General features: G+C 40.8%; 1 protein-coding gene across 2 annotated transcripts in view; it reads right to left on the bottom strand.

Moving 5' to 3' along the window:
• The window catches only part of gulp1a (GULP PTB domain containing engulfment adaptor 1a), a 65,643-nt gene extending 58,318 nt beyond the window's left edge, over window positions 1-7,325 (bottom strand). For both annotated transcript variants that reach the window (XM_062534162.1, XM_062534163.1), the window contains exon 1: window positions 7,270-7,325. The gene's annotated coding sequence lies outside the window, so the exon portion shown is untranslated. The remainder of the gene's footprint in view (window positions 1-7,269) is intronic.
• Window positions 7,326-24,975: the final 17,650 nt, after the last annotated feature.

Below are 24,975 nucleotides of genomic sequence, written 5' to 3'. Positions count from 1 at the left end.
ATACGGTATACGCTACTGAAGTTTTGGACATGCACATTAATAAATGGTGTTTTGAAGACTCTGCCAGTACAGACACCGCTGATCAATAAAACTGTCACAAATATAGCCTCCTCTAAAACCGTGCTGTATCTTATCCTCCACAGTCATTTTGACAGAATTTTTCATGTAGAGGGTTGGGGTTCTGTGATCTCATTGTGCAGTGGAGCAGTAAATGTTGACGGCACATTCCAGAGAGGATGCTGCACTGCGCTCACTTCTCAAGGTGCTCCACCAGATGTGCCACAGATTGAATCGTCTAGCACCAGGCAGAGAACCCGTCTGCTATCAATCCACAGCTTGGCTTGAGCTCCTTCTTGGACTTTGAGGGCAATCTTCTAGTCTTCTACACTTTTAGAACCTTCCTGGTGTAAATGTATTCTGTCTTGCCTTACACTAAACTCAGAACATGTGCCATGCTTTTATTCAAAACAACTTTCAATTCCAGTATAATACAAGGATGTGTCTTGGAATTCAAACTAGTGAAGTTGCCTCTGCTGGTGTAATCCCAATTTCTCTTACTTTTTAGAATATTATGGGGTGTAACTGATCTTAAGCACTACATTAAAATGGACTGTCTAGATAACGCACCTGTCAGCATATTTTAGTAGACTCCACTCTTCTGCCTTAATTGGAAAATAATGTTGTTTCAAGATGTCACCTGCCACTTCACTGTGAAAAAGGAATCTGCTAAGGCAGATATTTTGCTCGGTTTACATTGTTTTAAAAACACCTAACTGGAGTGCTGACAATTTAAAAGTGGCCCTAAACAAATGCATTATTTGGAATGATTTTTTATGAGCAAGGTTGAGAGGGAACTTGGCACAAGATGAATGGAGGCGTCCCAAGAATAACTTTTCTCTGGGATTACATTTGCACCATGGCCAAGAGCTATGGGAATGTTTATTACGCGCAGACACCTCCGGACTGCTATGATGAGATACGTGCTCACCCATGATAGCGCTACATGGCTCATTCCACCAACGGCACTAAACAAATCACACGAAACACTTATAATTCAGGATTAATTAGGTGGCATTAAAACTATAGACTAGCTCAGGCTAGATAAAAAGGCCTCCTGCTGTATGATAATTCATCCTGTGAAATGAGACTGGAGGAAGATGATTGGGAAATTAAAACTAAAGGAGAGAGTAATAAATGGCTATGAGCTGTAAGGAGAAGGCTAAAAATGAGACTCTGTGACAATCTGAAGTAATGTGACGGGACTGGGAACCTACTCCTGTTTGGGAAGACTGTGGCTTATTTCTTATCCACCATAGAAGTGTACTGTCCTGGTAAAGAAACTAGCGCTCTCTGATAAACCACTGTATAACCACAAGCTTTTGGAGACCCATCCGATGTTGCAACAAGACAACATTTTTGAGCATTGATAACCATTAAAACAACATTTGTCACTGCACTCACATATCATTACAATGGTGTAACATGAGCTCTTACTGCTTGTAGTATCACGTTTTTTAAAGGGGTAATGATAGCATCAGTGATGGCATTAATGAGGTAAATGAAACTTTATAATGCAAGCTGTGAAAGTTTATACAGTAACATCAAAATGGTTAATGCTTTATGAGTGCAGTTACTGCAATGTATAAAATATTATACGGACTATGAGGCTTTATGAATGCTTTATTACCATTTTTCCATGTGCTTAATTCTTCATGGATAGCAGGTTCATGGAAATAAATCACCAAAACTACTATTGATTAAAATCCATGGATGATGGTGATACTGCATCAGTCAGCTTTTGAATGGCTTGCTTACTGCTCAGATGCACATGGCACGACACTAACACAACCCTAAAACCTTCCCTTAACACTACAGAATGTGTAATACACAATCAGCAATGTATCTCTCATCTATCATCAAGTTGGATTCACCAGTCAGCACACCACGGTACAAACACATTTAGATAAGAAAGTTTGGTGCATGTGGGGTTGATGTCCTTAGATTTGTTCTCAGAACAGATAATGAAAAGAAAATAAGACATTTAAGAGAGTGTTGCTGGATAAGGCCCACTGCGCATTGTTTCTGCACCTGTAAATTAGGGTATCTCTGCCTAATTATGTCTGCATCAAGATAATGCAATCAGTTGAAATGGAATACTCGGTTTAACCCAATTAAAATCTAAGACTGAATGTTATTTGGATTCAGGCATTGTTTTCAATTTTACTTTCTAAAATTACATCATTATATGCTGGAAACCTTTGAGAAATTGCTTTAAAGGTCTAGCTGAGGCATGAAAAGGGCTCAGTGAATACTCTGATCACAGTAGTATGGCTATAGATCATGCATGATGCCATCTCCTTTCAGTTCCATATCATACAGCTGAGCCTACATTTGTGTTCAATTGACCAGTGTGCTGTCAATACATATGTCAATATTCTGTGCAAATCACACCACTGTGCTGATGTGATGTCTCATTATGATACATAGCATCTGCTCGTCTGACTGATTTGCACAGCAGTTTGCCCACTACTACAAACATACAAAAACACAAAACACAGTTCTTTCCCTACTTCCCTTCACAGGAAGCTTTAAAACTTTGCCTGCATGCAATGGACACTAAAGAAAGAAAGAAAAAGCTCAAGCTCTACCACTGTAGCAGGGGACCAGCTGAAGGTTTTCCTGCGGCGTTAATTCCAGACCATAACAAGATGTTCAACTTAAACACTACCTGCACCAGAGGGGCCAATAATATAATGAGATTTATTCTCCACAAGGTGTGTCTTATGCCCTTCAACTTGTGCTTAGACCGACTACTACTCTTGGATAATAAATTCCAAACTCGTCTTGGGTTGCTTAGGTGAAGGATTCAACATAAATCTGGAGAGGCCCATTCTGCGGAGGTTTTACGGCTTTAGTTATGACTGCTTTCAGAGATACCTGGCTAGAGCTTCGCAGTGGACGGGTCAAACTGCTTGTAGCGGCTGTCACAAAAGTATGAGCGCAGAGCCTGTATTTGTTTTAAAAGGAGCTCCAGCTTGTCTTCAAGCTACAGTAACCTGCCATCATTGAGGAAATGTGAAAGCAGGTCCTGAGAGAATTACCGACTGTTGAAGTCTAGACCAGGAGATAGTCACGTCTTTTTTATATATATAAATATATAAATATGTCAGAATGTTTGACCAGAAGATGAAAGGCTCGACACACAGTGTGACCTTAAAATCCCTTCATCAGGAAAACGAGACTAAAGAGTAGCGATTTCACACTGTTTCACCAGCGCCACCGCTGCTCCGCCGCGCCACACTTGCCTCAGACTGCCACGGAGCCGACTGACAGCACTTTCAAGTCAGGTAACGTGGCGAGCCAGCCGCTCACAGACGCGCCGTCGTGCCTGTCCCCTCATCTCTCTGCCCTCATTAACACACGAGTATTTGACCATCAGACACACACACACACACACTTTCCCATTTAACAGAAAATAAGATCATCCATCCCACTCCAACTCACAGCAGCCCTCGCTGATCTCGCACACAGAAGACAGTAAGATATTGTCTGCACTCTTATGCTACATTTTCTCAGGACAGGAGTTTCACGCTCTCTCTACAGATTCTCCCACCACACAGCCTCTCCTTCAAAGATTGTCCCTCTTTTGGTACATACAGTACATGGCAGCTGGTTTCAAGGCGCACATTTTGCCCTTACCTACAGTACACCTGAAAGCACACAGTAGTATACTAGAGGCATGAATGGTCTGAGGAAAAATGGACGCAGCATGTACACATAAGGTCAAACCGAGTGTTTGTCTTTCAGATAACCGAATGCTATGCAAATGTTATCTGGCATCACACTGTGCACCATAAAGCATATCCAGGAGGATTAATGTGGCCCCAGACGCTAAAGTTCATCACTGTTTATCGGGTTAAGACACCAGACAACCATGAGAGTAAACAGCACTGTGATTAGGTGTGTCCCCCACTTGTCGACCTCTCTTAATGCACTTGCCACAGATTCCCCCACAGACCCGATTAGAGAGGTGTACCCTTCCAGGGACATTAGCACACACACATACGCACACGCACACACACACACACACACAGATACACACACACGCACGCACCCACACACTCATCCACGCACGCACACACACACACACACACTCACAAGCACAAGCACACACATTCACTCACCATCCACCCACACACATACACACACCAACATAAGCATACACACACAGACACACACACACACACACACACACACACATCCTGTTAATACTACAGTGACTGCAGCTCCTGAGCTCAGAGCAAAGTCTGTCACACTCCAGTGCCACGATTTTGGAGCACATCTAGTTGAGAGTACGGCTACTGCCCTTCCCAAACAGCTTCCACAAGTGTGTGTGTGTGTGTGTTTTTAGACGACCTTTCAGGCAGCGAGTAATTAAAGGCCCGAAGGAATGGATGCCAGCGGAGTCCCGCAAATCAATTCTTTTAATTAGTCAATTATGTGCAGGGGTGCAGAGAGAGCCTGCATGTGCGCCCGCTGGCCCAGTACGGACAGGGGCCCGACTGCCGTTAATCTACATGTCTATCAGCCACCTGGCTGCCACGGTAACTGACTGGAGGTCACCGGGATGTGGCTGTAATGGGCACAGTTTGCTCAGGTGAGTCTCTGAATCGTTTCTCCATGGAAACCGGGAACGGTGTCGCGGGAGGGGGAAGATTGCAGCGTTGCCTTCACAGTGGTGAGCGGCCTAACGGAGGCAAAGCCAGGAGAGAAGTCAGAAGCCACGTCAATCGGTTTCTTACAGTAAGATGTCCAGTTAGCACTGGTATAATCTGGCAAGACAACAGCCATTTGAAATATAATATAACAATGAACATTCTGTTTACACCTAAAAACTTCTGTGGTAGAAAAAAAAAAAAAAACAAGCGAAAAGGAGACGCAGCAGAAAACGTCCTGAACTAGTGTAAATGGAAACTTGAACAAAATGAAACTGGGGGGGATCTCCTGGGGGTAGTTACTCAAAGGCTGGATTAAGCTTTCTTTTTCTTTCTTTTTTGTGTGGATGAGTCCCAGGATGTCAACACACAAGGAGGATATTTGAATTTCAAACTGGAGGTGCAGGACTGTAGCCATGGGAAACAAACACTTATTGCGAATGGTTTGGGCAAGCTGAATGTTTTGGTTGGTGCTGATGTTGGGATGTGTAAAGAGGAGGAGGAGGAAGAGTACTATTATGGTTAGAATATCATAAACAGGTTTAGCTGATTTGCAAGTTTACTATAGCCTCCAAAAAAAGGGCTGTTCAATAAGCTTTCATTTTTTTGGAAATGACAGCAGTAGTCGGTCAGTGACTGTAAACTCCTCTACATATAAATAGCTTGTAAAATGTTGCTGATGCACTGTATTAAAGCACCAAATAAAGCTATAGAATGCATTCCATTTCCCTCACTGTGTAGAATGAAACAAGTTGAACAGAGGGAGTCGCTACTATCCGAGGCATAAGAGCTTTAGCATATAGCAAAACGATGGCATCCATCAAGTTTTCAAGGTCCTCATGATGTGAATGGAAGGTATAATGGTGTTATGGTGTGATGGAGTTGACAAATTACCATCTGGAGCACTCCTGATCAACTAATTGCATCAGCATCTCCAGAGTGACGGCCACAGGTATGGAGCAGTCCACAGACAAAAAGCAAATGCCATTAAGGATGAGATTAAATTAGAATATGTCGGCCAGCCATTAAAGAATATTTTTTTTAAAAGAAACATCTGCACCAAGTGAGTGCCTTTTTATAAGGTTAAATGTTTGTTTGTGTGTGTGTGTGTGTGTGTGTGTGTGTGCGTGCGCGAGCGTGCGTGCGCGTGCGTGTGTGTGTGTACTATGCAATGGATCTGTGCATTGCCACTAAGTCAGTCGGCCAGTACACACAACTAAATTACTTCATGCATCTGAGTACACGTATCATAATATAAATCAGTCATTAAATTGTCATTTTAAAAATGGTCTGGAATAATTTCATTTGCAATAGAGAATGCTGTATTCTAGCAGGCACAAATCCTTGGCAGAATAACAACTACAACAATGTTTTCAGGAGTACATCTAAAATGCCCAGCCGAGTAAAAATAAAACACAGCCACAAAATTCAATGAAATAACATTTCATTAGATGTTTACAGCAGTGGTCCTCAAAGGAATCTCTGATTACTAGAGATGATAAATTCGAGAAGTTTTACTATATATTAAATCATCTCTCCTTTATAGAGAATGTTTATACACAGCAACACGTACACCACTGAACAATTTAATATGAACCTAAAACACTGCAGGGGGGGGGGGGGGGGGGGGGGGGGGGAACTATAAACACAACAAAAACAAAGCAAAACACCCTCCATTAGAAAGCACTGCGGTGCTCCAGAATGACTCTTCTATTAGAACGACCGGGCAGCCTGACGGTCCCTCTCTGTTGCCGGGGGTGCCCCATGAATATAATGATGCATGCATCTCTGCCACTGTCAGCCCATTCTCAATCCAAACCCACCCGCTGGGACACAATCGCCCCCGGGCGAGGACGGCATTGAAACAGATCCGGTGTTGTGGGTGAGAAACTGTTTTCACATTTATCAGGTTCCCTCAAACAGGGTAGAAAAGCAGACTCAGAGATTCTACCGCTGAGATTAGATAAACCTCTTTGTAACTTCGTAAAACGAAGATGTCCTCTTTCACAGTAAAATGTCAACGACGGGCGCACACGGAGAAAACGAAGAGAACAGCTAGTATTTCAAATTCATCCAACTACTTTTAAAGATTAAAGAAAAGATTCTGCCGAGTCGGCTGAATACCAGCGGTCAATTCCACTTGCCCACTCGTTTCAAACTTCAAATTCCACTTGACATTCGCACCCCATGTTTAAAAATGAACCTGCTGTGCCTGGAACCGCTAATGGATGCACATTTCATGAGACAGAAGTCTTGAGAAACGTACGAATTTGCACCACTCAAAAGAGGACCAACTTTACTATTTTAATTTATATTGAACACAAATATCCCTACAAACTTACTGAGCACTTCTGCGAGTGTCAAACGACTAGAGACTGTAAATGCATTCAAAACATGAAAGATTGATCCACTTTTGAGGATTTAAAGTTGTCTATCACGTACCAATCTGCATGATGGTCAAAGATAAGAACATCCTCAACAACTTTAGACACTTGTAACACAGTCTGGAGCGATAAACTTACTAGTCAAAGAACATTTAACTAACATTTCTTACCAACGAGAGTCGTCGTCTCACGGTCCGGCGTAATGGTACCGCCCGCTTTCTCCTCCTCACTCTCGACCCTCATTCAGTCTACCACATCCCTCAACCCAGCTGCGAGAAAAGTTTGATGACGTCAGCGCACTCCGTTAAACGCCGCTGGTAGTTGCTGCAGGAATCGCCAGGCAGGCAGCGACTTAAAGAGACAGCCGATGGGTGATATATCTGCCCCGGATATATCGTATATGTACTTTCTTACTTCTGCCTTATGCTTTATGTGATGCTAGAATTGCTAATATATCACGCAATCGTTTTGCCTGGAGGTTGGTGTCTTTATGCCGGTATTAACAGCTCACAGAGTTAAGGCTTCAGATCGTTTCTGAGACAGTTGTGCCACTTCTAAAGCTTTGATCTCAGCTTTTCAATGGGTTTCAAATCCAGAGGGCAGAATGTCATCATTAAACTGAATTGTTCCCATGTGAATATGGAAAGTGTTTTTTTTTTGTCTTCTTTTTTTGTTAAGGATTTCGAAGTCAAATTTTGTGACCCAAAGTTTGATCCCAATTATCATTTTAAGTCCTTTGGAAGAGGATAGCAGGGAATCATGCCCCAGCAAGTCACGCAATGTTCTCAAAATAGATGTGGATTTCCACCCATATGACAGCGCGCTCTCCATCCACAGATCTATCATCAATACAGACTACCAGAGCAAGAGTCAAGAGCTGCCTGCCATCGCCTTCCACTGAAAAATTGATGCTCGACGTGGCCAGGTGGAGTCTTTTGAGATCAGGATGAATAGAAGGAGCTATCATCAAATGAAAACATTGCCTGTCTTAACATGACAAATAAAGAGGTCTCCAAGCTGGGTGCCTGGCAAAGATTTACAGGAGGTTGTGGGTGGCTTCGGAGGATGGTGGCACCCTGCCTTGATAACATGGTGGTGCATGAATTACATCTTATTTAAAATGTCATAAAAATTTCATGACATGCGCCACATCTTGTCTTGTGAAATGCATTCACCAAAAATAGCTCCTATACATACACTTACTAAATACGGTTGTATAATATTAAATGGTCAAGCTGGTGAATCCACTGATCTCCATGTACCAGGACAATGCAGAGAATTTCAGAGCGCTGGATTGCCATTTTTTCCCTTGAGAAATGTTCCTCTAAGCAATGCTGACTTGTAATGGCTTCTCACCAATGAATGGCGTTGCATATAGGATTCAGTTCACATCCCTGACACTATTCCTTTTAAATTGCTACTGGCCTTACTGTTGCTGACAATGACCGCCGTATATACCAAAAGCTTTGTGTTAGACCAGTATACAAACTGCAGTCTGTTTTTTTTTTTGCATGGGAATGAAACATGGCTTTTAGGTAATGATAAACATCTGAGGTTCATAAAGCTATCAGCCACGGAGCAGCCTCTCAATCTTAGTCATTTTACACAAAACCTTTTTAATTTAATTGACTCCATAATGAAGATGCCAATTCTCCTGTTATCACAGGCCCACAGGCAATGAAATCCTCCCTGCCTGCCTCTCCAGCAATCACTATAAACCTGGCTTTTCCCCCAAACACAGTGAACATCCAAGGGTGGGAAGAATTCTGAGAAAATAGAATGGATCTTACACTCTCTGTGCTCTTTGCATGCAAGAGTGAGGAAGTGGGAGGAAACATGCATATACAGAGCTAAGAACTCGCTTACCTTGCTCAGACTGTATGTGAGCTAATTGTGTGCATTCAGTCATAAGCTAAATAGATTGGATTTGCACGTAGGAGGTACACAGCTGTGGGGTCTGATGTACACATATTATACAAATGCATCTACTGCTGCTATCTAAATTATAATGTTGGTTTGTTGACTTAATAGCTCAAAACACTTTGATATGGGGTAAACAAGCAAGCAAGCAACATGAAAAACAAGAATGTCAACAAAAACAGAGGACCAGATTTATGTAAATTTAAGCATACACGTTAGTAAATGAACAAAGAATAGATCACTTGCATCAGTTATTAAGGGGATAAACTCTGAACAAAAATAAATTCTCTGACTCATCAAACTGTAGCTGTATTAGATAATTGGAAATGTACAATTTTAAACCCCATAATGAGTCACACCGTAGGTAGTAATAACAGAGCAATAGGATGATTTCAGATTGTACCATTGTGATGGGACCTGCAAAACAATGCTACATGTGGTTTATGAATGTGGTTTCAGGATTTGAACCCCTCAGAGACTTCAGTCATCATTTTCATGAATCAAACAGGTTTGAATGCTGTTTCTTCCTCATATTGTACTTAATCTCCTGTGAAGATGGATCAAGATTATTTGTGGTTCGGTAAATCACCTGCAACACAAGATTAATGATGTTAGTTTTACAAATGTAATAAAAATGTTGCTTCTGCCTCTCGAATGAATGCCTTACTAATTACATTAGTTGCCATCAAGACATAACAGGCCCAAGACTCAAAGGGATTGGGTGCAGTAATGGATTTTTGTGGAAGAACATACTGTATGCTCACTATAAAGGCCTGTATATTACGCACGAGTAGTTCAAGAAGTCTGTTTGAGTTAAACAAAGAGAGATGACATGAAAAATGTAGGACTCTATTCCCCATAGTAATGCCCGGTCAGTTTGTGATGGTAAAGCACACATTTATATGTCATATTGCACCCATTCAGAGAGGATTGTGAGCTTACTTATTCAGTGCAACAACAACCAGTATTAACAAGCACATTCATTTGAGCAATTATTCAGCTCTATTGCTTGCCATTGTATAACAGCAAGGAACATACTGTATTAATACAGCACGGCATTGGAATAAAAATTACTCTACTAAACAAAATTGCAAACTCACCTCAGACCTTAGAGAATTATTGCCTAAGCAACAAAAACAAAAAAGTAATGCATTTTTCATCAAATAAGAATTGCTTGCACGTGAACACCAGACAAAAAAGAGGGTCCAGTGTCGGAGTTCTGACCATCTTCAGCGATTCATTCCAAAGACAGGTCTGGCCACCCACGAAGACGCACAGGGCAGATGCGGTCAGACCCCCCAGTGCAAACGGCTTGTGATGGTCTTTTAATCTGCTCTTGGTGGGAAAGGACTTTGCATGTTCACAGGAGGCTGGATACAAACCAGGGGAGCCAGCACAAAAAAAAAGCCCCGCTGGGCAGTGCTGGAAATCCCATTAACAAAAGGGAAGTCACTGCTGATAAGGCGATCATATTTTTGCTCTGAGTGCTTCGGGATTTCACACCCTGCTATTTCTCAAGATGAAGTAGAAGAGAACACATATGGGATAGAAAGTCTTGAAAGGATATCAGGAATGTGGCAGACACTGAGCACAAGTCCTTCCTAAAAATGGGGAGTGTATGACCCCTGAACCCTTGCAGCGATTGATAAAAATGTGGAACATACTGGAACTTGGCAGGACATACCGTCCCATACTGCTCTTTTCCTCCACCAGTTCTCAGATCTGAACACCTCTGATGACCCTTTTTTCTGTGTAGGGAGTATAGAGGTACCAGAGAGAAACTTTTTTGCCAACAGTGATTTCACACAGTTTTGGACAGAACATGCCATGATAAAACAGCATAAAACAAACTAGATGATATTGCATCCAACTTCAAGCTGCTCATTCACATTTAAACACAATGGGTCATATGTACAAATAAAAATGTAATAACTGAGTTTATAAGTGACACTTTGCTCTTAAAGCTTGGTAAATCAACCATCTATCAAATCAACTATCTGAAATAATTATAAACAAATGCATACTTATCATATGTTGCATCATTCAACACAGGTCATCTCAGCTGAGGCATGAAGGACACGCGAAAAGAGTTGAAAGGCACTTTTTATCTGAGGCTTGCATCATTAAGTCGTGTGGACTTCTGTTCAAAATGGCGGAAACTCATGAAACCCATTTGTTGCTATATGGAATGTGCAGTTGAGTTTCACTTCTTGGTAGGCTACTCTTTTCTGCTGATACTTTCACCTGACCTGCCTCAGACAACCAGAGCTACAGTACATCTTCACATGTATATTTCCTAATGGTTTCATACAAGGAAATACAATAGAAAATGCTACATGTCTGTCCATGTTTACACAATATAATCAAGCTCTAATAGCCTGGTCACATTCTAAATTGCATAGAATTTACTACAGTCTGCCCATACCTTACAGAGAACACACTCCAGTGCCCAAATCTGTAGAGTAGTACAGAGCTTATGTATCCTTACAGATGATTGCAGATCGTCCCATTACTGTAAAGCTTCTCTAGAGCCTAATGCCACATTAAGTCCAGCTCTCAGTCCAGCTATCCGATCTCATTTCATTACTTCGCTCTGCCATTGATTTTCCCGAGGAGAGACACCGGGAAAATGTATCAATGGTTTTAAAAATGAGTGCCAGTCCTCTGAGGGTGTGTGGAGGTATATTGCAGTGGGACATGAATCAGAACTGTACTGGGTGCCAAGGGGAGTTGATTGTTTAGATAAGTCTAAGCCAGATATTAAATTTGGCCTCTCTTTCCTCTGCCAGAAAGCAAGGAGATGATATGGGTTCTCGGATCAACACGGCAAAGGTGTAGTTTGCTTTCCAATTCGAACACAATCAGCGCAGCCACTTCAACCGTCTCAATCAACAATGCTTCATTAGACCGCCGCATATTTTCCACACGCTGTGACAAAGTAGCTGAAGTTGTTATGGTTAAGAATCCATCAACGAATCACAATGCTTCAGCAGCAGGCAGCGGGTGAACAGGTTTGTGCTTCATAATCAAGACATAATTTAAAAGGAGGAGAAGGATTAATAATGGCAAGTCAATTTCCCTCTATTATGCCGCTAATACCAAATCGTAACCTTAGAAATTGCTATTGCACATTTTAATGACACCTCCACATTTCTGAAGTCATCCCAGCATGCATACTTACCAGTAGTTAGACCAGCTGCATTTGGGATATTACTTTTCCCTGGATCCGAATAGAGCGTGCAGGTCAACGAGTGTGCTACCTTAGTGTGTGTACATGTCTATATCTGCCTTCTTCATGCATTTGTCTGCTTGTGTGTGTCTGACTGTGTGCACATCAGGGATGGAAATTAACTTTTTTGTCCACCTGCCACTGTGGCAAATCTACCAGCCACTCAACATTTTTACCAGCCAATATATATTCAACCGTTCCACACATTATACTGCCAAGTAGAGATGTAACGGTAGGCTATGAAAATTTAACCCCACGGTTTTCGGTAGGCTATTATCGTGGTATTGTGTTCAATAAGAAAGCACTGATAGGCCTACACAAGCTGAAATAGTTTTTAAAAAGTGTGACTGTGTCTATTACAGTACATTACAAAAATATAGGCAAAACCCAGGCGCGAATCATCATATAGGCTAGATATGGCTGCAGCCTAGGGGCCCTATGTGTGCCAGCCTGTTAGGGGGGCCCCCATTGGCCATAACAAAACAAGAATTTCTTAAAATTTACATAAGAGAATGAACATTAAACTTCATTGGTCCAAAATAGATATTCAAAGTAGTAGTAAGACGCTGATTGGGTAAATATGGCGGAATTCATAAGGTAATTTTGTTTTCAAAATATACGTCATTCAAGTTACAGTTCAATACGAAAATGTCGTAAAGAAAGTATGAGACCGGGGCTCAAAAACAAAAGGCTAATAGCTAAAGAAAGCTATCAAATTCTCCTGCAAAAAAAACCCCTAAATTGACAGGATTTTAAGCCTTCAAGACAAAATGGACGTTATTGATGATACTGATAGCGCCACTAATTTTATGCTTGTCTAGCTGTTAATCAAATGAATGGAATTAAAGTTGTCATGTTATTGAAGGAGAGTAACGTTTCCTGAAGATGAGACAGTTTTATCACTCGAAGAAAGCCTATGGCCACAGATTGCATTCTGAGTGACAGTCAACGTTATAATGACTGGAAGCTTTGTGATTGTGGATTTAAAGATTGTCATAATGTGCTGTCTCTGTTATTGCTGCTTTTGATCAGTCAGATTTTAAATCTCCAGTGGTAGGCTACAGTAGGTTGGGCTGTTGTAGTGTCATTGAGATCTCCGCCCATCTCACACAAGAGCCGACACGTTGACCGCTTGGATTTACACTGCAACGGAGGCGACAATAAGTGTAGGCTATCTCTACAGGAGGGATATTGGGGGTAAAATCGACCCCTCAATATCTCGCACCCAGTAGCCTAGGCTACGAAACCCCGAACCTAGCAGCGAGAAAGACGAGCAAATTAGCGGAGTGCTGTCCCGTGTGAAAGCCCCTGATGTTAGAAGATCCGTTGATGTGGTGGGTGCTCATCCAACTTATGGGGGTAGCTGGATGTGGGATCAAATGGCATGGGGTGTGTTTGGTCTGCCATGTCCCTGCATGGATTGAAGACAAATAAAGAAATGCATTAGCCAAACCACAGGGTGTCTTTGTTTCAATGACCAACACATTATTTCCACAATAGGGAGGGAAAGTGAAAATATATGGGTCTGGTAAATGTATACAGTCAGTCAATGGTTGTAGGCTATCTATCTAGCTGCCACGTTAACTGGAAGAGTAGTCTCTAGGCTCTGACGCAATGATGAGAGCCAACATTCTAAGGCGCTCCATTCCAGAATGTTTGTTGTGATCGTCATGTAGCTACATCGATGTTGAGGATTACAAGGCGTGTGTTCTTATCTCTGCGGCGACTGCAAATATTCTGATGAAATAAACAACTTGAAGTAGAGGTAGTTGCTTACCCCACAGTGGCGGGTGTGTCGCCAGCGCGCAAAACTACACGCATTTGGTGGGTGGCGGGTGGCTAATTTCCATCCCTGGTGCACATACAGACATATACTTGTGTATGCGAGTGTGTGGATTATTACACCAAATCATCTTATAGCTAACCTATAGCTAAGGGAGTGTTATCCTCATCCAGTGAATTATGCTGTTATGATAATGTGTCCCCTTATCTCTAACGTTCCCAAATGTTGGTGTGTTCCACATGTATTGTACACCATTAATATATAAGTTGTCCATTTACTATGACAGGAACATCTGTGTTATCACTCACAAACTCACAGTGCTGAGGAATCTTCAAAGATAGAAAGGCAGTTGTGCATGTATTGTTTAAAATGGCCATTTCCAGCAAGAGTCACAGAATGATAAGCTTGTTAAAACATGGCATGTATGTTTAAGGTATGACACTGATTTGTGGTGGGGAAAATCACTCCTCAATATCTCTTCAGATATTGTACTGTAGGCCTACTCTGTGTAGGCACAAAACATTCATAAACTGAGCATGTTAACCCTGCACACTAAAAAACGTGTTATTATTGGGATTTTGTAGTTGTCTGGTTATTCATGTAATGTAACATGTCATGTAAGTGCTCAAGTACATGTAATAAACCGATATTCTATCGATTTGCTGCTGTATAGGTTTATGAAAAATCTGTTTAATAACACAGTAAACACACCTACAGTAGGATACGGCTATTCTGATTCCATCGAGACATACATACACCTTAAACGGATTATTCCAGTAGCCAGATCATTAGCCTAGCAGTAACTGTTTTTTTTAAGTGTGCATGTAAACGCACACACCGTTGAATATTACTTCATCTGTATATGTAACTTTCAACAGAACTTATATTCTTCCATCATTTCATATGTGGCTTCCTTCAGCAGTCTTAATCAATGGAGGGAAATAAACAGCAACTCTTAATGTCACACCCGAGATTCATCTGCATGCATTTAATTGTTATACAGGCTCTCCAGTCACTGTCAGACCAGTGACTGGAAATGCTTTCTTGTTATCAGGGCATTTCCGTGCTGGAGTATGTCTTCAACTCACTGGGGAAAGTCAATACCTGGCTGGGGCTTGGTTAACTGCCAGACAGGGGTTGTTGTGGCAGCTTTAGAGGTATAGCAATCTAATTTCCTGGCCTCACTTAAGGCACCAGCTGGGCCAATTTTCAGTCTGAGAGTCCCTGGGTGAGCTGGACCATCTCGGGTGTGTTGCGGAGCGTGCAAACGGGGAGCCCCTGTCCTGCAGGGGTCTATCAGTTAGCCATTTCCATCCATGGGGTGTGGCGCCCATGTCTGAAGGACTGACACAATTAAAGGTAACCATCATGATAGGCATGACATGCAGGATTGTCTCATTGAAGGACATAAATAAACTGTTCACCATCTTCAAATCAACAACGTAGCCTATTAAACTGGGCATGTGGTATTGACATCGTCCTGGCAAGAAAGGATGAGCTGTGCTTAAATCACAAGAATAAAAATGCACTGACACACCCCTCCATATTCACCTTGTCCTGCCAGATTGAGGCTTGCAATGTAATTGGGATTTGGAGATTCGTTACTATATGGGCCATTGAAAAGCTTAACTGATTTCTATATTTATTTTCAAATATCTAATTGACCAAATTCCCACTGCTTGAATGATTTCAATTCGATTTCAATTGAGTTATGGGCATTGCTATAATGAGTGTCAAAAGTATATTGTGAATGATCGGATCAGCCAGTGTTTCTCATGGCAAGTCCTGAGCTGGTGAGATTTAAGCTGCCAGCATCTACCTGTTGGTAAATTAGAGGAGCCAGCAGGGGGGGCATCTCTTCTCCCAGGAGAAGGACCTTTGTGACTTCCTGCTTAAGTATCCTTGACTTTATGTCCTACACTTTTGAAAAAAAAAAGTAGATTCCAGTCCAGGAATGTGATCTAACCTCCTTGTCTGCCACCACCATATTGTCAAACCTAGATTCCATATGACAGTGTTTCTTTTTAGTCAATTCAATTGGCATAGCACGACTGTCCATGTAGGAATACAAAAAAAATGTTTACGAGCTTTGCTTCTGAGTGGCTAAACATTTCTTCTCAATTGGACCACTGAGATGATATCACTGAAAACACACTTAAAACAAGAGTTGTTAAAAATGTACTTAAGCATCAAAGAAGTCGCTATTGGAAAGAGTTATGGTTGCTATTGGCTCATTCGATCGATTCTGATTACCATTTAATTACATAAAACCCTGCACAGGCTGCAGTCAAGTACATAATAAAAATACTCCAAGCTATGAGAATTTCAGAGAACTTCAGAGCACTTGGCACAAGCACAGGGTACAAACATGCTGCAAAAACATTCTTTAACCCCCCCCCCTCCCCCCCACAGGAACACAGGTGACTTTGAGCATGATGTCACTTGGGGCTGGTATTAGGAGTTTATAATTATTCTGCTTTATTGATGTTTTGCAGTCAAAGAATGTGCTCTCCATCCATAATAATCCATTCAAACAATACCTAACACTTTCATAAAAAAAAGAAAAGAAAAACAACACCCCCAAAAAAGAACCTTTAAAAAGGTACACTTGTAGGGATAACACTTTTAGAACCTTTACTAATCATACTAAATCCCTTACACTCCAAAGCTTGCATGTGAATATCTCTGCAGCAATAAGAGTAGAATTTCATCTCAGTCAGGGTTTAAACTTGTCATGGACTAATTAGCAAATCTCAATGCTGTGCCGCTCTCCTCTAAATACGTTGCTCTCGAAAACAAATCCCGAGGCTTACAAATGCTTCCGAGCAATCAGCGTGCAGCATTGTTTAGGCGACAGGGTTAAACGTTCAGCTTCTGTCCAGAGCTGCTCATTTTGTTTTTAAGGAGCTCACATCAGGCAAGGATGTATACAGACAGACCTATGGATGCATAATGAATGTCAATGGGCACAAATGAAAGCACATTTGTGTGACTAATTTCAAGTCTTCAGAATCCATTTAGACTGAGTAATGAGAGACTGGTGCTAAGTGTTTTTTGTTTGTCTTCACCTTGGAACAATCATAGAAAATGCTACTGACGCAGCGTGAGCATTTCTTAGTATGATGCATGAAAATCTATATTTTTGAGTGCTATTTTGTAGACTATTACAGCTTGTTTCCGGCATTTATCAGTTCGCTTCTCTGCACCTAAGAGTGCTTCACGCCAGCACGCTGGATCTAACTTTCTTCCACATGGTGACTTCTTTTCGGCTGGCTCCTCTGAAATGATGCTTTCTCCTATACAGTGCACATATTAATATCTTTTATTAAAAATCATGAATGAAATCCCCTCTGTTTTCTTCTTTATAAAACACAGATTTGATGTGGCACTCAGCACAGCTCTTGTGTATAACGACGTCTCGCAGTACCTTTCTTATCATCCCACATCCTTTATGTTTAGCAAAGAAAATGGGCCGTGCAAGAGTCATTTGATCTGAGATGATATTATTGCATATAATGAACGTGAAGTCAAAGGTGTCAGACTGGCAGACTGCCTTAACACAGATGAAAAAGATGTGCTGTACTTCTAGAAACAACTTTGGTATCTTCTGAGGGTAATGTGATCCTTGAGAAATGCACAGTAATAATTTCTGAGGTTGGCAGAAAACCAAGAAGAACCCAGAGGTTTGGGGCTCTATGCTCTATGCACCATTCTAAAAATGATCATTCCTTCAAGTTGCGATCAAGTGCATTCAATATGTCTGTAAAACATTGAAAAGATCATCATTAAACTTTTGTCTTCAGACAGCCTTTTGTGATTCCAGAAGTTTGTGATCATAGACGGCATCCCATATATATTTCATCTCTTGCTTTTTTTAAGTGGATTCTTGTGATGACCAATTGACCTTTGAGGAACTGAAGCAGTGCACTGCAGTGGCATGAGTGCACTTGCACTAAACAGCTAACAGCTCTCAGTGGTCTATTCGCAGTGATTATGTCACTGGTGTAGTTTGGGTCAGTACTGAGCTTTACTTATAGAGCTCCCAATAAAGATTTTTGCAAGTTTCCATAATTATGCTATAAGTTGTGCTCCTTGGAGCACCGTGGCGTGTACCAGATTAGTAATAACAGAGGAACTTAATAGAAAGAATTAAAGGACAAAAACATCATCAGTGTCAGATATATTGTATCTGAGTTATTGCAAGAAATACCATATAGAAACAGAGGCATATACACAACATGCAGTATATACAACATGCAGTACCTGCACACCACCCCTGTGCTATTGTGTAGCAGTCATGTTACTTTAAGGTCATACATAACAAATCACCTTCCACCAATGCCATGATAAGTGCAGCCCATCACAGCTGTTCATATAACATTGCTGAAAGGAGGTTTCACCCCCTCAGGGGATGACGAGCAATTTAAGTGATCCAAACAACTCACGGTGCATGCATTAAATCTGGAAAGGGGAGAAATGGATGGGGGAAATTTGCATACCAGGTCACCTTACAGTAAAATAGAATTGTCAGTCACATCGTGCCGATATCAGAGCAAATAGCAGTAAAATTACGAATAGTGCAATCAATATTTGTAGTTGCATTATGCATGTTTTCGAAAAGCAATTTCTAATTTTCCAAATGGCCTTCTGATGGCTGGGATGTTTATACCTCCAAGAGGTAAAATGTTTACCCATTAAGAGTTATGTTGTAATGCTGACCTTGGCATTACCGCAGTCGCCTCAAAGAAAAATTAAGTTTATATCCTCTTGGAAGGTCTCTCTGGAGATGCTATAGTACCAGGTACACATAATGAGGTGAAGCAACATTTCCTGTTGCCAGCTGACACATCAAAGCCACAACCACTTATTGGGCACTATTTTAAAGAAATAGCATATGTCTGCATGTTGTCATGTTATTGATTAGCATGCCCTACTTTGTGCTTACAGACGAGCTTATATATTTGTGACTGAAGTGAAGTGCATTTTATGAACATCTTACAAATCTCTTGACTTCAATATACTGTAACATGTCAGTAGATATCTGATTCAGTGGCTTTTGATTGGTGAGACATCTGTTAGCCCAGCAGCACAAATTATCTGTACTGCATCAGGTCCCTACTGTCAGGAACAACTGGGACATGAAATCACTGCAATTGAGATATTTTTTTTACCAGCTCAAATGGGCTATAGCAATCAGTCCATTATATCTATGCCATACCACACAATTAGACAATTATATATTTTCTGTCAAGCATTACATATTTTGACAGACAACTTTGACAAAGAACTGTGGTACAACAGCGATTTGAAAAGCAGCCGGAAAATTGTTTCTTGTATACAGACCGTTTTTATGTTATTTGGCATCTGTATTTCCACAGGAATATCCTGGGGTGTGATTATAATAAACATCACAATTTACATGCTGATTGTTGCTTACAGATCTGCAAACAGATTGGAGCAAGTTACTTAAAGGCATTCGGACGTGTCTCTGTCAAGCAATCTGCAGATTGCAAAGCAATTTTGTCACAATAAAACAACAATTTTACTTCCTTTTTGCTTGTGAGGCCACCAATCAGTAGCCTACAGTTCAAGCTGTTTGTCTTTCCATAGACAGTCATAAGTCATCTGAATGATTCCTACAATCCTGCTTTCATGATGCAGACTACAACTTTGTGTGAAAGCAGGAAGGCTATGCTGCTCTGTGCTGCTCTGTTTAGCGGAAATTTATTCCTGTCTGTCCAAATCATACATAAAAAAAAATCAGTCTCTTTCTGCAAAGAAACTGGGGCTTGCTCCAACACGCTGTGCATTAATGACATTTACATTACGAGACCCTCTTTCCCCGGCCCCCTGGATAGCTTTTATATGCGATAAGTGCTTTGCATTTAACATGTCAAAGGCATTAAATATGCACTTGAACAGGAAATGTTCTAGCTCTTTGCCCCCCAGCACCAGTCTGCTGATTTGCTGCAATGTTACCATCCGAGGCCGGGTCCAGAGAGTGGGGAGAGGTTAAACCAACGGAGCAGCCGACCCTGGCATCTGATGTCCAGGGGTTCCATTTTAACACTAAAGGAGTTGAAAGGCTGGTATTATTATGCTTCACGCTCTTTCAATTAGGGAGGCGGGAACATGCATAATGTGAATCAATATCCTCCACAGCCTTCATTATATTTTACATAACTGATACATGCTTTACTGTTTCCAAACTATGTCGAAATAATAATTTCTGGTGAAAGAATCGGGATGCTGGCATAATTACATGGTGTCTAGATTGATGTCGAAGAGGAGTGATAAGACTCTACTGATAAGACGGATAGTACTCTTTCTGTGTTTCCTCCTCTGAGGTTTTCACTCATATATTTCACTCAATATGTTTATTTGTAAACATCTTGAGACAAATTCCAAGCTCCTAGCCATGTTCAAATCATGCATTTTGCAAGAGTGGCATTTCAAAGAGAATCTGAGTGGCCAATGGATTGATAAACATATGTATTCAGCAGGTGATATAATTGTGCTGCTGGCTTTGGTTAACCAGGAGTTTTATCTTAGTGAGTGACCCCAAAGACCAGAGCAAACTGACACATAAAATGACAGTAACAAAAAGACCATTACACACACATTCTGCGTACCGCACAGCTTGATCCCGCTGATCCCTCTGTGTGTTGATGCCTCTCTGAGCGTCTCATCCCAGCGCCACCCTGATGCAGACACGTAGTAAACAGAAGAGCAGGAAATCTCATTACAGAGGCTGTCACTTCTCTCAGGTGCCCGGGAGTAATGGAGATCCTGCTTGGTGACACTGCCGAACAGATTAATACTCAGAAATAGAAAATTATTCTCCGGCTAATCTTTGGACCATGCCTCCTTTAATTGAGTTACAGCTGGATCCATCAATCGCTGACTTATCACAGCTCTGGTACACACAGTCATCAGGAACTGTCATGTGGCTGCGTTTCCTGCCTGGGGGACACATTTTGAGAAAAGGGAGAATGCTCTAGCCACCTCGTAATATTCAGGTTAAGCGTAAAGGGCCACAGCCAGTCACAATACACTAACATTTTGCTACAGTGACTAATTTGTGACAGTTGACTAGTCATATGTTGATTTGTTGCTAAGCTGAATGCAAACAATGATGAATATACTAGGTAATAAATAAATAAATAATAGGGTATTGATCTCAGTGCCAACATATCCCTGTTTGGTAATCTCTGTGGTTGTTGAGTGTGTGGCAGTATTTGACAGATCTATGGGAAATTTGAGAGTAGGGGGAAGAATGGGTCTGTGTTTTTTTTATTGCAGTAACTGTTGTTTACCTAAAATAATTTCAGAACTGTGTGTTCCGGGACCCAGGGAATAGTTGCCTGATCAGTGGAAACGCTGGCTTCTTCCCAATAACAAAAACAAAAGTTCACTAAGGCATGGGTATGATATCTTGGAATTCAATAAAATAATATAACAACTTTCTCCGCAAAACTGAACCTGATTTGATTAAACATGAGCGCTATAAGGGCGATTCTCTTCTCCTTGGCTTCAACTGTCTTTTTTGGTTGTTTTGACCTCTAATGACCTTCCCCTGGGACTCATTTGAACATGAGCACATTTCAAAACCAAAAGGAGATCATGTACGGCCTCTGTTATTGTACCAGAAAAAGTTCAACTTTCTTGTGTGCAAACAAATCTCAGCGACTGTTTGATTGTGAAACAATTTTCCTTGCAACATTAAATAGACTTGAGAACAAATGAAAAGATCCATACCATAAAAATCAGGACAAGTATAAAAATCAATAATACACACTCATATTTGCTAGTGATTTGCATTCTAAGTAGTCTTTATAGTGTAATCACCTAAATTCATTATTTGGGGTACTGTACTGGCCACAAGGCTAAAGGGGTCATGGGTGAGAGTGACTGGAGTCATGCTCCTGGTGTTTCACAAGAACTGAGACTTAATTAGGATAATCAGATGTCAAAGAGAGAGAGAGAGAGAGAGGGAGAGAGAGAGAGAGAGAGAGAGAGAGAGAGAGAGAGAGAGAGAGAGAGAGAGAGAGAGAGAGAGAGAGGCAAGATATGACTCAGGCTGCTTATTCATGCAGTTATAGATGTTTCTCTATATCCAATTTGGCAGAAGTTAATTAGGGTGGCTTTATTCGGGCTAAAAAAGCATTGGTCTCAACTTGGCTTTTCCACAGTCCAGGCCTCTTTTGCCCTGAGGGGCTAGATGATTTCTACAAGGCCAAAAATGGAAAGTAATCTGTTTCAGTGACTATTATGAGTGAATTTAGATAAGCTATTTCCCACAGAGCAATACAGCATCCCAATGAGAGCCAAGTGATGTGTCTCATGGATATAACCTCAGCCTCTCTATTTACGGTCCCCTCCAGTCTGCTTTTTCTTCAAATGTAAAAAAAGAGTGTCAGAACTATTTTCTTAAAAAAAAAAAAAAAAGAAAAAAAACCTTATTAGTCACGTCGTGGTTTTCTGTTTTTGACAGGTTCCAAATGGAAGAAGTGAGAGGACTGAAAACAGAGCTCTTTTACTATGAAGTCACAGTCCTGCACTTGGTGGAAAATAACCCAAACCCAGACACGTTAATTATATACAAGTTAACTGGACTGCTCCAACTGAGCAGTTGTTGGCTGAAACATTTTAATGAAAGCACTAACATTCACTAATGTTTTGGTTAGTGCCGTGATAAAAGGCTTTCTGTGTGACTTAGGCAAAGCAAAGCAATCTTTCACACCATCCTGCTCTTACCAGAGGAAAGCAAGGGATCTGACTGCCTCTACTTTCTCTGCATCAAAGTAGGCCATAATTAGAATATACATTATATTATATGTGAATGTACTGTACATGTTCAGTTTAGTTTTTATTTTTTGGCCATTTTTGGCCCTTTATGCTTTTACCTTGCTTGTTTGCTATACTTGCTATATTTGTTGTTTCCTTAATGCCTTATATGGGTTTTGTAGTGTTTCAACTGGTCAAAAGTTCAGTTCTCTCTCTCTCTCTCTCTCTCTCTCTCTCAAAATATGCCATGTGTCATCTTTCCACCAAAAAGTGTGCTATTAGTCCATTCCTAGTAAGTTCAAAGTTCCTTTACGAAACGGCTGCTTAAAATGAGCTAAAGCATGTGGCGTGGGGGGCATGCATTCTACTTAAGTCTGTCTTCATTATCAAAACTTATTTCGGGAAATGTGATGCAACATCCAGCTTGTTTCATATTTGTTGTATAGTCATAATATAATTCCTGGCAAAGAACATTTCTATGGCCACGTGCATATGAGTTTTAAGGCATCTCCTCAGATAATAGTTCATTTTAATGTCATATGACATTACTACTGTCGTGCCCAGTGCCCCATGGCATGGTGGAATGACCGTGTAATGGGTATGTTCATTAACAGACCCCAATCCATCAGTTTAACTTCAGGGTGAAGATCTTTCATATCACTGCAGTTTAAGAGGCTATCAACATGCATTCGTGATTTCAATATTTTTCAGATTGGATTTTTTGTAATTTTCTTTATTTTCTATGTTCTATTTTGAAGACACCAAGGGCCGTATATAAAGCTGTTCTGAAACTGTTTAAAGTAGCTGTTCCAGCAGCAAAGTACTTTTATGCTAATAGGGAGACAATTAAAAAATTAAAAAGGAAGGCAATTCATATAAGTATTCCCATCAAAGTTTGTGACCTGAATTAGAGTATTATTGACTTTGAGAAACAGACTGCTTGCTGTGGTAATTCTGTGCTTTCCCATTGAATATGTAGCAATAATGAATTGAAAGTAACTGGAAATGCCATGACATGTCCAATTGAATCCCAGACATCCTGTGTTTGCTAAACGTTTTGGAAATAAAAATAGGTCTGGCCTGCCTGTGTCATCTGTATATATTCTCAGTTGATAAGAGAGTTTGTCTAATGATTTGTGAGAAACAGCAACAGCAAGACTCAATTTCACTTTCACTGGACTTTTCATGCTACCTTAGACATGCATTCTTTAAGTCTATTTCAAGGCAAGGAAACACAAATTAAAAACAAACCAAATAATTTTAATTCTTCCTGTTCTATCATGCGTCAGTGTAACAAAGGCGACTTAAACATGATGGAGCAAACGTAAATGTAAGTGTACTGAAGAGATTCATTCAAAGCAGTCATGAAAAGTGTTTAGGTAAGAAATAAAAAATGGAGCATGAATTAGAGTTATGTGATTTAAATGACCGTAATGCAAAGAAAACCAAAGCATTGTGGGACGGCATGGGACAGTGAGAGGGAATGTTGAATCCCTGCCAGCATAGCTGCCCAGATACTGAGCTCAAATCATTACTCTACTTCACAATGATGATGGAGATCCCCCTCGATCCACACAAAGACTAAAGCTTTAAGCCTACATAGGTGATGGAGGTTATCGTTCTTATGTCACTGAACCGCGTTGTTCTGCAACAAACGGGCAACACTTCTGACCCATTGGTTGGCAGTGCCCACACATCACCTAATATCTCAACTGTAAAGTGGCATTGTGCATTGCTTTTAAGAAACTCTAAGAACCATCTTTTCAGAAAACACCTTGGTCTTCACAATGTGAACACTTCTGAGAGTTAGACTGTAACTGAAATAAGATATTGACCTGTTTTCTTCCGGTTAAAATGGCAGAGAGAGAGATAAGATGATATACCAAAGGAGTTTGCTGTACCCTGTGTTACCTTCTCACACAGCTATCTCGATTCCACTAGAATCAATTGCAAGTCATTCATGTTTTGCAGACAGTCCTGAGGAGTTTTAAAGACCTCTAAAATAAAAGACAGAGCCTGGAAAGTTACCTGTTGCTCACGTCCCAAGGGCAGACAGACATAAAAATAATCAAAAATTCATCACTGATTATTAATGATTGACCTAGATTTTAATTTGCGTTGGAAAGCCTTTGTAGTTGCACTTGTGTTGACAGTATA

This window comes from Sardina pilchardus, chromosome 4 (assembly GCF_963854185.1).
Source record: "Sardina pilchardus chromosome 4, fSarPil1.1, whole genome shotgun sequence".
NCBI lineage: Eukaryota > Metazoa > Chordata > Actinopteri > Clupeiformes > Clupeidae > Sardina > Sardina pilchardus.
This window is presented reverse-complemented; position numbering and strand designations above follow the sequence as displayed.